The sequence below is a fragment of the Sturnira hondurensis genome, unplaced genomic scaffold (assembly GCF_014824575.4).
Source record: "Sturnira hondurensis isolate 20B ecotype Veracruz unplaced genomic scaffold, ASM1482457v3 Scaffold0006413, whole genome shotgun sequence".
In the NCBI taxonomy this organism is placed as follows: Eukaryota; Metazoa; Chordata; class Mammalia; order Chiroptera; family Phyllostomidae; genus Sturnira; species Sturnira hondurensis.
The window spans coordinates 49,599,793-49,612,562 of record NW_028079044.1 but is presented as its reverse complement, the minus strand read 5'-3'; the positions used below and the strand labels follow the sequence as shown (position 1 = coordinate 49,612,562).

At 45.4% G+C, this 12,770-nt stretch overlaps 1 long non-coding RNA gene across 3 annotated transcripts in view; it reads left to right on the top strand.

The window, feature by feature from the left end:
• The first annotated feature begins 6,758 nt into the window (after positions 1-6,758).
• Positions 6,759-12,770, top strand: part of LOC118988699 (uncharacterized) — a 31,635-nt gene continuing 25,623 nt past the window's right edge. Inside the window, exons 1-3 of one of the 3 annotated variants that reach the window (XR_005066840.1) lie at positions 6,759-7,160; positions 9,063-9,145; positions 10,265-10,345. This is a non-coding gene — a long non-coding RNA (uncharacterized LOC118988699). Of the gene's footprint in view, positions 7,161-9,062; positions 9,347-10,264; positions 10,346-12,770 lie in introns of those variants that run through there. The other 2 variants (XR_005066839.1, XR_005066838.1) reach the window with 2 other exon arrangements.

The window sequence follows — 12,770 nt, the reverse complement described above, 5'->3', positions numbered from 1 at the left end:
GAATTTAACAAAATTGACCTCTTGTTGTTACCGCATTGTGTCTCTTGGTCTCTAATTTGGTTCAAACTGTCAGCCCAAGAGAAAAGACTGCATGGTTTGCCCCAGGCCAAAATCTTGGCCTCTAGGGCTGCGTCCTGAACCTCATCCTCAGGGAGAATGGAAAGCTCACTCAGCCACACTGCAGTTCTTCATACTGATTCTCAATCAAAACATCACAGGAAATTCCATCTCCAGGAATTCTGGAGGAACTGGAGGGCCATTCAAACACAGATGCCTGGCCTGACGCTGCGTGCCACATAAGGTCATAGGACAAACCTCACGGAGAGATCATGGTGGTTCATAAGAGAAGCAGCCCGCCCCTCTCCTACGGGCATGCACGTCTCCTTCCTGAGGTCCTGAAGCAGTCGAGATTATCATTCCACACTCCTTTAAGCTTTTTCACTTAAAACATAATGGTGAGGAAGGTCCTGATTTGATCACGATAATAGCAAAAATGGTGAAAGCTGCTTGAGACTCTGTATCTCACTCTTCTGTACCAGGCACACATGTTTGTATGTTTGTACATGTGTTTGACTCTATGTAGTATGTGTGTACTGGTTCCTTTTGGTGGCTTTAAAGAAACTGTCCAATTCTGGAACTGCACATAATTTTCCAGTAGCGACAGTGACTACTATGTGGTGAGGCCATCCAAGACTTGGAATAAAACTACTTTGTGGGATGAGATACCACTTTACACCACTGAGAATGGCTATCATAAAGCAATAAACAACAAATGTTGGAGAGGGTGTGGGGAAAAGGGGACTCTGGTCCACTGTTGGTGGGATTGTAGACTGGTACAACCATTATGGAAAACAGTATGGAATTTTCTCAGAAAAGTAAAAATAGACCTGCCTTTTGACCCAGCAATTCCACTGCTAGGATTATATCCTAAGAACCCTAAAACACCAATCCCAAAGAACATATGCACCCCAATGTTCATAGCAGCACAATTTACAATAGCCAAGAGTTGGAAGCAACCTAGGTGCCCGTCAGTAAATGAACAGATCAAAAAACTATGGTACATATACACAATGGAATTTTATGCTGCAGAAAGAAAGAAGGAGCTCCTACCTTTTGCAACATCATGGATGGAACTGGAAAGCATTATGCTGAGTGAAATAAGCCAGGTGTTAAAGGACAAATACCATATGATCTCACCTTTAACAGGAAGCTAAACAACAAAACAATGAAGCAAGCAAAATATAACCAAAGACACTGAAATAGAGAACAGGCTGACAGTGACCAGAGGGGAGAGGGGAGGGAATTTCAGGGGAAATAGGGGAGGGATTTAGAGGAACATATATAAAGGATACATGGACATCTGAAAAGGGTGGAAATGGGAGGGAGGGGGGGAGCACGGGGGTGGGGTTGGATGGGAGTAATAGACAGAAAACTGTACTTGAAAAATAATTAAATAAAAAAATTGGAAAAAAAACTACTTTGTGGGGTTTTCCAAAATTGAGACTTTCACCCTACTTGTATGGGCAACTTCACAAATTTGAGGGCATAAATACAGCCATACTACTTACTTTTCCAGTTAACCCACTGAAGAGGCTCACTTCTAGAGCAAATAACCTGCCGAATGTTCATTTCTTTCTTGCTCAGACAGCAGTCCAAATCAAATGTTTGCACACGGAGGTCAGCTTTCCCCCCACAGAGTGACCCCGGGACCCAAGCCTGTTCACACCCTTTCCCCCCCGACAATGGAGCCGTGGGCTTGCTCTGCTAAAGGCGGTTCCCCCAGCAGCCCCGGGAGACCCTTAAAGCAGCCCACTGAACTTCCTGGCACCTTTCCTAACAGAGCTAGGAGAAAAAAAAAAAAAACAAGGAAAAAGGGAATATGAAAAGCCTTACATTCAGGAGCATCCTAGTATGTGGGATTGTTTGAAATGGATGCCCAGCTGTCAGCTCCAGGTTTTAGTGGATACGTGTCTATCAAATAAAGAGGATTTGGAGAACAGCTTCATACAAAAAATGGCATAACTAAACTGAAAAAAGCATACGCTTTCACTGTTTAAGAAATCAGGGAACAGTGTTTCTAAGATTTGTAGTTTGTATTAAACACATTTGTTGAACCCACATTTTTGAATCACGTGTGGAACTTAGATTCTCAATAGTTGTTTACTGGGATAATAAACCCAAGAATGGTAGTGATATCAGTCTAATTAAGCACTTTGAAATATGCACAAATCTTTAAACAAAACTTCATACAACAGAATTCAATGAGACTTTCATGTGGTCACTGGTGGCATTCTATATATCAATTTGTGCTATCAGACGTACAACCAGGATCATCTAAGTTGCTGCAGTAGACAGAGATGCGCCTTGGATACGTCACTGAGTACTGCCACATGTCTCTGTGGGCTGGGTACCGCACAGCCCCGGAGGCTGTCTCTCATACAGATGCCCCTGGAAACAGCTCCCCCTGGGGCTGTGCAGAGCACAGCCTGCACACAGCTTGCTAACTTCCATCTATCAGTCTTAACAGGCTATGAAGGTGGAACAGTTGGTTCACCTAGTTCATCCCCAGGACTGCCTGAGCGGGTCTGGCCAACTGGGTAAATGTGGGCTCTCTCTTGCCCTCTTCTTCCTCATTCACCACCTCCCCCTACCAGTGTACGTTCTGGTGAAAGATGTTGACCTTCCCAGACAGAGGCAAGGGCCCTCCAGTCAAGCGCGTGCTTGTAAGTCTGCTGGAGCGCCCCCTCGAACCAAGGGGCCTCTCAGGGATCTTGGAGTGAAAAGGCCCTCCTCTCCACAGAGAACTGAATGTTCTCCCCCCTCCCTAATGAGGCACTTCTGCAAACACTCACACATGGCTCTCTTTTAACCCTACTTTTTAGGGGTTGCCTTTTGAATGGCAAGATTCACCTGAGCTCAACGGACACCATCACCAATTCAAAAATGTTTTCATTTTCTAGCCTCCAAAAAGGCCGTCGGCTGGGTCCTTCAGGTTCCACAGGCCACTCTAAATATCCTAGCCTTACATGTACAAACTTTGTATTCTAAAACTAAGCAATCATTATTTGTTACAAAAATATTGTTAAAAAATAAAAGAAAAACACAACCACTCACGCAGCCTGATGTGTGCACACTCATTGCATGTGACACAATCGTGTCTCCCCCTGTTGAAGCACAGGGGCCCTGCCGTTTCTCCGACACAAAGCTGAAGCCTCTGGGCCTGCCAAAACGAGGGAGGACACGAGGAAATGGGCAAGTCACGAGCAGCAGCGGAATGCTTGCCCTGATAGTCCATTTCCAAACTAGGGGGCCTTGTAATCAGACCGGACTTGGCCAATAACTAACAGTGTGACCTTGGCCCAGTCGGGTCCCCTTCTTAAGCTTTGGTTTCCTTCTCTGCACGGATGCCAACAGTATAGGGTTGACAGGGGATTGATTAACTGAGCTAATGAATGGAAAGTATTAAGTTCCTGATATGTGGTAGGTTCTTCATACCTCATTACTACCCTTTCATTCATTTACTGTTATTTCAAGTGTCCACCCTTTACTGGCGTAATACTGGGTGTGGCCTTGTGAGAATCAAAGAAGTGTAATAGCTTGTTTCTTCATGAATCTTACAATACATTCATTCATTCAACAAACAATTATCAAGTATCTATTTTGTGCCAGGCACCCTAGGAGGTGTCAGAGTTACAAACATGAATAAAATAAGCCAAGGCCCCAGCCTTCGAGGAGCTCACATTCCGGTGGGCAAGGTCCGACATGTGATCACATACAGTATATTTACAGTAAGACAAGCCACAGCACAGGTGTGTGGCATGGGTGTTTTCTCAGACCTAAAAAGCATAAATTGGATTAACCTGGGAGAGAGACCCTGCGCACATAATTCTAAGTCGGTGTGCGTAGAAAGTGTGATAGGCATGAGGTTTCTGCAAATTTTGAACATCTGTGGAGCAATATGTTTCTTAGAAAAGTCACAGACAACATGGCTGGAGAAATTAGTTGAGAAGCCATTGAAGAGGTTTGGTCTCTTTCCTGAGAAGGCAAGGGTCCATGAAGACTTTTAAGCTGTTCGGGGATGGGTCAATTTTCTGCCTTTCAAGAAGTCCCCGTGGAGGCTGGAGTATGGTGGAAGTCGGGCTGGACTGGCCTGCAAGGAGGTAAAAAGACCAATTGTGTTTCTGCTCAGAGGAGAGATAAGGAAAGCTCCCACTAACGCAGTAGTGGCGGAGGGTGTGGGGAATGGTTATGGCTACCATCATTACTTACGGGGAAGACTTTATGGGCCTCGGTGACTGACAGAATGAAGGTGGGGGGAAGCTGAGATTGACTCGTGCCACTGGGTGCTTGGCAGTGCCCTTAACAGGATCAGGAACAAGAAGACTAGTTTTGGCATGGACAGACACACACACAGTGAGTTACTTAGCCCATCAGAAGAGCAATAGGACAAACCAGTAAACCACTGGGCTTTGGATTACTGTGCCAAACTAGACAAAGAGCAAATGCTATCACTCCAGAGAAAGCCAGCACAGCTCGGTCCTTTTCAAGACTCTTTATGAAATTTTCCCCCTTTTCTGGGAGCAATATCACTGCTACATCTTGGAGTAATGTGCCTGCTATCAGATGCCTTGAGATCTGAAAATCACTCGTTCCAGGTCCCCAAAAGCAGTTAAGAAATGACTGCCTCTTCTTCCCTGCACCTCGTACTTCTTGCTCTGCTCAGTATCTTGTGCTACGGCCAATGGCAGCAGGAGTGTGATCGTGTAACTGCTGGTGCATTTTAGAGTAGTTTAAGATTCATGGAGAAGTCCTAACTTCCCCCAAAATCTTTGTTTCAGATACCGTATGAACAAGGTAAAGTCTGTTGTGAACAAATTTATGAAATAGGCAGGGAGGCCATTGTTTGGGAGGGTTGCGGTACTGAGGAAGGTGCTGGAAATGAAAAGTGGGAGGAGTATGATTCCTGCCATTAAAGTTTTACAACGTGATGGAGGAGGCAAATCAAGCCTTAAAGGGCTGCTGTTACACCACACAATGAATGCTAAGGGAGCAAGGAAAGAGAACAGCCAACCTACTCACAGATGTTCATGGCGGCTTCCCGTAGGTCACGTGTGTATAAACCACAGAACACAAATCTACTAGGAGCAGTGTCCCAAGCAAGGTACATACCAAGTGCTCTGGAAAGGGGACTACTCTCTCACTCCAACTGAGTAGGTCCAGCAAGACTTTTTGGAAGAGACTACATTTTAGCTGGAACTTCAAAGGGTCAAATGAACGAATGCCTGAAAAGAAAGTGGGAAACCTAAGGGCATGTTTGAAGAACTGGGCAACAGGCTTTCCCAGGATCAGGTTTAGGTTTAGGGCTACAAGACAGGGAGGGAGACGGACATGTAATACTTTGTAAAAGTTAACAGCAAATCTGGAGTTAAATCGTACCACAACATTCAAGAAATACCAGGAGGCAGCAAGTGACTAAGAGCTAAGTTAGAGGCAAGAGCTACAAGCACAAGTCAGAGGAATGATGCGGTCACCTGGGCACCTGAACCCTAAGAGGCCAGCAGCCTTGCAGCCACAGGCTCCTTTGGACCTGGCAAGGCATTCTTGCCTACCCCGCGGACGCTGGAAAAATGTTGGTTCACTGAGTTAATCTTTCCTCAGCTAGCTAGAAATGGTAGACGACCTGGAGCTCCTGGTTACAGTGTTTAAACTTTAACCAATAAACTGCAGTGGAAATGTAGGGGCCCCAAAGGAACTTAGCAAAGCACCATCTTGTCCCTTGCTCAGAAGCCAACGAAGAAGCCAGACAACTGCCCTTCAGAAACTGCACCAAGGCTGTGCAGCCCCGAGTTCTAACTCAGCTTTTGCAGGAACGAGAGGGGTGGGGGAAGACCAAGAAAAGAGCCACAGACAGCAAAAGGAGCCCGCTCCTTAAGGTACCCCCGGAATGTTTTCCCTTCCCGAGGGATGGTCAGGTAGGGCAAAGAGCATGGAACTTGGAGCCTAGGTCTCTGCCACCAGCTGACAGTGAACGAGTCATTTAATCCTTTAAATCTCTGTGTCCTGCGTCCCCATTTGTAGACTAAGGTGGTTGTGGAGCCCACACTATTTAGGGTCTACCACGTGCCAAGTGAGATGTTTCCCACCTTCTCTGTTAACCCTCACAAGCATCATGGTGGATTTTACTCAAGGCACTCAATTCAGAGCATTGAAGCAACACGTCCAAGGTCACTCTACATTAATGGCAGGACGACACTGCAATATGAGGTTGACTCGCGGTCCCTGTTCAATACGGGTTAACCTCCCTAAACGACCGCCCCAGGCTCCCACTCCTCAACTACCCGACCGGCACCCCCTCCTACTCCCGAAACTCCCGGGCAACGAAGCCCTTTTACCCACAGTGTGCTGGGCAAAGGCTGTCGCTTATACTCAAGAAATCTTTCTCGCCGCTCGGCCGACGTAGCCCGTCCCGCCCACGGCTCCTCCTCCCTGGATTGGCCGAATTCAGGGAAGCAACTAGGAGGCCCAGATGACCTGCCACGCCCCCGATCTCTCCCTGGGCTTTGGGCGCACGCGCTCCGACCGTGCGTGCGAGCGTGCGTGCGTGCGTGCGTGCGTGCGAATGAGCACGTGAGGCCCCGGAACGTGCACAAGAAGGAGGAGGCAGAAAAAAATGGGAGGTGAGGGGCGGGGCTGCTGTTGCCATGACAGTGACGTCAGGCGTCGGGGAGCGAACCCGGCCCATTCCCCACGCGCGCGCGCGCACACACGGACATGCACACGCGCGCGCACCGCCGCTCTCCCTCCGACACACTGGAGGGAAAGGTCAAACTAAAGGCGAGGGAGCGGGGAGGCCAGAGGAGCTGCCACTGCCGCGCGCCATGACGGACGCAACCGAGGCTGCTTTCTTTCCGCCGACGCCGCCGAGCCGTTGCTTTCGTCGCGCCCCCTGCCCCCATGTCCGTTCTCCCCCTGTCCCCTACCCCCGGCTCTCGCGCGTCCACGCGTCCACGCGTCCCCTCCCCCCGGCGCTTCAGGCGCGCGTCGGGCCTGGGGCGCGCGCTGGCGCCAAGCGGGAGCGGGCGTCACAGGGTGGGGGCTGCGGCGGACGTTCGGGCGGCCTCCCCGCGCGACCCCCGGCGCCCTGGGCGAGGGCCCGCCAGGTGAGTGTGGTTGGTGGGGAGAGCACGTCAGAGGACTAGGCGCCGGGGGAGACCAGCCCCCTGCCCTACCCCTTCCGGGGGCGCTGACAGGCACTCGGGACCCGGCCTCTTGGGGGCGTCACGGGGTCATCCTGTCGCGGTGCCTTTTTTTTTTTTGGCGCCTCTGCCCCTTCGGGGTCGGGCCCCGGAGTGGCGGGGGTTTGGGACAAGGGGCGTGCAGCCACTGGCCAGGAGTTGGCAGGGCCACCTGGGCGTGGGGACTGGCGACGGGAGGCAGGTGGGCCCCTCTCTGGGGCTTGGTGAAGTGCAGAGAGGGAGCGAGGGAGCGAGGGGCCGAGGGGCCGAGGGGCCGGGCCAGGCCAGGCCAGGTCAGGTCAGGTCAGGTGCGCGCGGGGTCCCGCAGGAAGGTTTAAAGAAATGTTTGTTGGGCAGTTGAGAGAAACTCTGCCCTTGGGACGAAGTGCCTTGCTTCTGCCCCAGCCAGCGAAAGTGGCGGATATCAGCAAAACTCGGGGGAAGCAGGCAGGGCAGGATGGGAGGGAGGGAGAGGGGCCGGGAAGAGCTGTCTGGATAGGAACCAGAGATGAACGAATCGGACTAGGGCATGATGTGTGGACGTTGCCATGCCAGTGTTTGATGTCTGCTGCTCATGGTTATTTTAGGACTAAAGGGTAAAAAAGTTACTTGGGAGAGAGAGAACTGTTTGAATGGTCAGAAGTCCTGCTCTGTTTATGCAGGAAATGGGTTAATCTTTCACACACACGCCCCCCCCCCATTGAATCTACACCCAGGGACTGTAAAAATACTAAATACAAACTCTGAAGCCCCAAACAAGGTAATGTTTGTCTGATGAGTTTCAGGTGTCAGGCTTCGTGTTCCCTGGGAGAAAAACAGGAGGACAGCGAAGTACTTGATATGCTATAGCAGTCGCCTTTTTGTAATAAGCTTTGGAGCCTATCAAAGCGGAGTTGAGCTCTAACAGCCAGGGTTAAGTAATCACATTGACCCAGCGCCACCCACCAATCAGGAGCTTCCCTGGAAGTAACTGGGAAGACTGCTCCCAGCCAGCACCCTGCTGATGGTGAAAAACCGGTGCTTCTGCTGATTGTTTTTCCTCTTTAATTTTCCACTGTTGTAACGCATGCTGCCTATTTAGCAAACGTTGGAAGGAAGTATCCATAGTTAAACTGCTCTCCTTTGAGTCTCTTTTAAATGATCAAGCACAAGTTCTCCCAGGTCTTTCTTCATAGTGAACGTTACTTGGAAATTGAAATAGAATAGTTTCAAATCGATAAGGTTTTTTGAATTTAGCTCAAACAGATTATACCAAGTGGGTCACGTGTTTAAAATTTAAGTCTCAGCCAAGAACATGTCTGGTTAGTGAAAGGTTCGGGTTTGTGACAGCCAAGGACACATCTGTAAAGGACTTTGGTGAGGGATCAGAGTGAGCAGCCAGGACACCCTTCCTGGAGAGTTCAGTGTTAACGGGTAGGTTCAGCGCATACAGATTTGTCCCTCACCTAAGCCTGTCTGACATGTGGGGACTTCTGTCGATGAAGGATCTTTGGTTATTTGTCTTTTTCAGAAAGTTGTGTCAACAGAGAACCCTCATTTTGAAATTGAGTCGTCGTGGCTCGTAGCCAGGATACCCAAGGCTTTCCGTACAAGATGTAAGGGAGGATTATGCAGTTTGGGGCCCTGTTAATCCTCCCCAGGGTGCAGTTCTTTGTACCTGGTTCTGTGCTGTGATGCCGCTTTCACGTGTGGCTCCTATTGGCTATTGGCCACACACGTTCTATATGGAGTCCTGTCCTGGGGTACTCGAATGTTACAACCTAAAACATCATTTCCTGTGATATGTTAATATATATTTATGTTTTTTTCTTCCTTCTCTCTGTAAAGGAAACCCTAGAATTGGGTTCACCAGCACTTATTCAGCACGTCCCCCTCCTGTAGGTCTCATTGACCTTGGTGGCATCATGGAGGTCAGTGTTCACGAAGATAAAAGTTCTTGCTTTCTGCCAAGTGATAGAGATACATGGGAAAGTGATCTAAGATATGTGCATTTTGATTTAAAAAAATAATTTTTATTGGGCATTATTGTGATTATTACCAAAAATAATGTATTGGCACCCTCTTGGGACTACTTTTACATTATGTTTCACATGAAAAATATAACCACTCAATTCCTTTCTTCAACTTTTCCAGTGTTGCTTGTATGTTATACTACAGATGAACAACTGGTTGTTGGGGTGACAGTTTTAGAATTTGGGAGCCAGGGAGAAGGGCAGTAGTGCTGGGACGGAGTTGGCCTGTGAGAGCAGCTGTGCTCCCCTGAAGAAATTTGGTGTTTACAAGTATAAGATTACACAATAAATGAAATAGTGGTTAGTTATGTTATCATGTGAGAATTCCATATTTTACAAAGAGGGCACTAAAAGTTTCAGATAATTAATGCTTTTTTAATGATACTTATAAAACATGATTTGACTTATCAAAAAAGCAGTTGGCACACAGCAATTTAGGAGCATGTTTTTGGCATATTGCATGGTTTATCAATGTGTTTCTTGAATTGTTTTTTTCCCAAAAATGTTTGGGGGCAAAATTATAGTATTAATGGACTTCTTAAATGCAAAGTTCTATTACTCACATGTTTCCTATTAATGTTTTAACTGAATGGGAAAATTGACATCTAATTTGTGCTTTACCATTTAAGGAGTACATTGAAACCTAATTAAAATGCCAGAAGTTTAAGGCCACGTTTGTCTGGAAACCCATCCAAGGTCGTATAGTTACTGAGGTATCAAAAGCACCTTGTTACAAGACACTCTCGCTAGGATGGTGGTCTTACGGCATAGGCCGGCCAGTGGTTGTACCCAGACTGCAGCCAATTTAAAATAAATAGATTTGGTCCAAAGTCCACATGTAATGAAAACCATGACCTTGAATTTTTCTCTAGGTGCAAATTATTCTCCAGAATTAAAGGCTTGATTTTCCTAAGGTGCAATTCTATTTGGGTCACTTGTGGAAAATTCTATTTTGATAAAAGAACAACTACGTACTCTTTAAACCTTCAGGGGAGCCTTTTTTTTTCTTTTTGTTAGTGCATTTGGGCTCATTTGGAATCACAAGAGATGTTGAATGAAATACCTGGGGAGTTTTCCTTCTGAAATCATTTCACTTTGGTGAGTGTGAGTTAACATGAGAACCTGCTAGTCGGGTAGCTCAGATTGTGTTGGGATAAGGGAAGGAAGGAGGAACTAGACGCAAACTTCATTAGGGATAGTTCATCAAGTTCACCCTGCTTTGTGCTGTTCATGCCTGGCGTCCTTAGAGTGCCGCCTCTCCTCTCACTGTTAGAGGAGCCTTGTTCTTAAAGAAGGGATCGAAAAGACAAGAGCTAAGCATACAGGTATATTAGCATTCAACTACCTTTTGAGAAGTTTAATTGGTTTTTGTTTTGTTTTATGCATTAGAAAGAAGGAAATTCCCATGCTGACTGTGGACTGCGCCCCACTTTACGATGATGGGCACTGTCTCATCCGTGCGTAACTGACTATTATGCAAACGTAAGGAGCGGCTTGAATGGTGCCCCTGATTTTTAGAACAGGCTCTTAGTTTCTTTATTGAACAAATGAATAAAAATGAAGATCGAAGATGTGATACTAGAGAAGTACTGATTTTTTTTTAAACCCCAAGAGACTGTCCCAAAGGATTGCTAATGTAGAATGTGGTGAGGTAGATAAGTTCATTACTTAGATTTATCATTAATGAGGATATGTAATTGAAAAATTTTCAAGTATGTGCAAATAACAATAATAATAATATTGCATTTAAAAGATATTTGTGCCTAGATGTCAGAGAAAAGAGGTAATGATCAGAAATTTTAATGGGAAGGCTGATTTATATTCTCCCTTCATTACTTAACCCACTGTCTCTTTTTAAATGTCACTTAACGTTTCCATCCCCAGTTTTCTTTTCTGTAAAACGCGGTCAGTAGTGCAACCTGCTTTATGTAAACTGGATTTTGAAATAATATTTGCTGGACATCTTAAGCATAAAATACTACCTAGTACTGATATGTATGTGTAAGTCCACCAAGTGGGATTTAAAAATGTTTAAACCTTGCATAATGTGCAGAAATTTGGGCAAAAGTTTAAAAAATACGAAAGGCTGAGTTCAGAATCTTTGTCAGGTGTTTGTGCGCTGCATTGCCTCGTCCTCCTGAGAGGACCCTCTCTCACTAGTACGTACGTGTATTTTCCACACTCCTGCTGTGCTGGTGTTTTGTGTCGGGTTGTCTTGTCTGTAGCCTCAACAGAAAGTTCAGAATTATGAAGCTCTTCTCTATATTTCTCCCCAACTATTCTGTTTGGAAGAGCGTTTGAATTTCAGATATTGAATGTGGTTTAATCAGAAGTTACTCTAAATAGAAAGGTTACTGCAGTTTTCACAAACTAGAGGAAAATATAAATATATATTGAGATAGTTTTGAACATTTTTGTATTACTGTGTGGACAATTAAACATGGTGTGTATAATTCAGATTTTCTATTATTAGCATTTAAGTTAACTTTATTTGGTGTTTGTTAAAATCAATATCATAATCGCATATTCTCTTAAAAATATATATTTATGGAATATTTTTTGAAAACCTGCTCTTAAATGGACAAGAGATAGAAATTTTACTCTGAAACCTTCTAATTGAACATACAGTTAAATGGATGTGGTCAATGTTTGATGTTGGGAATGGTTTTAATTGGCATTTTTATATGTGAGGATTTTCTTGTGTTTTATAGTGTTACTTCAAGTATATATTGATAAACAGAAGCATTCCTCTACAGAAAGTCATTTGTGTTTAACAATTATTTGATAGTGCTCAGACTTTTGTATTTGAAGTGAGCAGAAATGAGTAATGTATTAAAGCTGCTATCCCAAAATGTGACAATTTGGTTGGAACATGTGATATAATTTAATGTTCTATAAAGTACAGTTATTTTTATCTCCCCCAAATTTGTGGCAGAGTAGTTGGCTATTTTGGCAAATTTGGGAGTGTAGAATATGCCCAGGAATGATCCATCGAATGCTAAGTGTTGAACTGAGTTTATTATTTGGGATAGTATTTTCCTTATAATGACATTTATATTGTTTCTGTTTAAGTACTGTTTCTTGAACATGCCTGTAAGTGAAGATCTTGTACATATTGGTCAAATGATGTATTGAAGGATTAAATTTGTATCCTCTGCTTCTCCTCCGTCTTCCTCCTCTTCGTAGTCAGTGGTTGGTCCTCACTCGCTTTAACGCAGGACGGGTGACGCGGCGCGGCTGTTGGCTGGTTTTTCCCAAGTGTCTATTATCTGATGTGGAAAAGTGAGGCTGTTCTGTAACTCTTAACTGTGTGCTAAGCATTGTTTTGAGAATCTGTTTTTAATTAAGTTGTTTATAAAGGGATGACACTTTAAAAATCCTTGAGATTATTGAAGTGGTTATGTTCCCCAAAAATATCAGAATGAGGAACAGGGGAGGGTAAAGGTGGAGAGTGTGGTAGGGTTAGACTAGATAGTGTAACATGAGTGTGATTGTTTGCTCTCCAACATTAAACGACTCAATA